The following is a 2,258-nucleotide window of genomic DNA, read 5'->3' as shown; positions in this document are numbered from 1 at the left end:
TACATAAAATCATACATAACTCCAAATGTATCTTGGGAAGTGCTCAATATAAGAGTTAGATGTGCATATATCAAGGTATTCTTCTCAACCTTGATGGTATGAATCTACAACATGTGAATAAATGGGCTAATGTCGAGCATGGTAGATATCCTCTCATTACTAGTCATTGAGTCATGTCATTAAGACATGCAAGGGGACCCACCAATGATGAAAATGGGTTGAAAGGTACCTAGTACAACCAAGAGAGTGTGAATAAATGTGTTCAGATTGAAGATTCATAGATTTTTCCAATTATTAACCAAAGTGGTAAATTCATTGTCAACTAGGTGGAAGTCTACCACTAAGGAGAATATCCATCAAAGGAGATCCTTAATGTATCCCCCATCTATCGATAACAAATAGATTAAGAAATTATGTAAATGAATGAACGCATGTGGTACAACTAGCATATGAGACACAAAAGGTCAACAAGGACCAAAGATTAGGTTTATACTTCCCTTAAACATGTAATAACATGACAAAAAAATTGACTTGGTAACATTGACTAATGAACACCATGTGACAAGGCAAAATAACAGAATAGGCATTGAAGAATGATTCATAATGAGAGGAAGGGTAACTAACTCCAAAAATACCCATATCCAAGATAATTATTTACATATTATTGTTAATAAGGAGTGCATGGGGAACCTCATGATAAGACTTATACAAGTAATAGTCAACATTCTTCTATTCATATTTGCAAAGATTTTAATAAGGTTGGAGATAAAAGTTTCAATGCTTGACACACTAGATTTTGCTCCAAAGGTAACCATATCAATTTAGGAAATAGTGATAGAAGTGATAAGCATGCAATAAGGAATTGTTCCAAGAAGAAGAATGCTAACAAGCCTAGAAAGAAGCCATATTTGACTAGGATATCTCCATTGCTTGTAACTTACATTTAAAGTAAAGAACATATTGAGGATAATAGTGTTGTGACATTAAATCTCAAAACATTTCAAGGTGAATTGGTTACCTTACATAATTGTAACTATGATGTGAAGTAAAATACATTTATGATTTCCTTGGTCAAATTTAAAGGGATTTCCTTGGTAAAATACATTCGTTCAAATTTTATTACACTTCTTATATGAGAGAAATCTAGATTTAGGGCATGTATAAATATAGATAGCTATGTACTTAATATATATGCAATTCATATTAATAAATGAAGTAGTTGTCATATAGTGTTGCTTCAATTGAACGCAAAACAATAACACTTTCCAATGAGCGGAACCTATGTATTTGACCTTATTTTAATTTGAGGCTAGATCTATGGGTAGGATAATCAGTATAGTGGGATTTTCATATTTAGGTAAAGTGTGAATTTGTAGCAATATAGGTTATTAATACATATTCTACTTGTTGGCTACTACTATAAGTTGTTGCTGAAATTAAGTAAGTCATTCATTCAAGTGCATTGTGTCAACAACATATACAATATGTATTAGGGTACCCCTTTATGTGTATAAGTAAGTTAGGAAAGAGAGTAAACCCTAAACCCTAAACTTGAAAGCATTTACAGTTGTTAGAAAGCTTGAAACTACTAGAGATATACTTAATAATTTTTTGGATGAAAAACAAGTGAAAATAATGGTTTATAACAAAAGCTAATTGAGTTTGAGAACATAATGAGTCATTAAACCTTGAAAAATAAATATGCATATATACAAGATCCATTTGACCAATGAGATGCAACTAAGAGAACATGTAAGGGCCAAGATGCTAAATAACTGATCCTCATTGTGAGGGAAACTATGGCTTATATATATTCAAGGGAAATCATCCTCTCTCTCACCCGTAGGGGAAGATTGAGGGTCAATACAACAATATTCATAGGCACATAGCCATTACAACAATATTTTTTCACCATCATGTCACTGTCATGGAGTTGAACCTAGCTCGTGGAAATAACAACCATTCTTACCAAGTTTTGTAGATAACCCCAATTGACTTTATATATATATATATATATATATATATATATATATATATATATATATATATATATATATATATATATATATATATATATATACTCATACTTTTTAATAGTTGACATATGACATATTGTTGATAGGTAGGTTGTGTTAGGATGCATCATTATTGCATTGAAGCACATAGAGAATTCTAAAATAATGAAGTACAAGTATTTCAACAAAAAATATGTCAAATTGTTTGTAGGAAATTCAATATATTGACTCTAATTGAAATAC

This window comes from Pinus tabuliformis, chromosome 3_1 (assembly GCF_031772625.1).
Source record: "Pinus tabuliformis cultivar Carrire ecotype Pingquan chromosome 3_1, CPIR1, whole genome shotgun sequence".
NCBI lineage: Eukaryota > Viridiplantae > Streptophyta > Pinopsida > Pinales > Pinaceae > Pinus > Pinus tabuliformis.
Note: the sequence above shows the minus strand (reverse complement) of the source record.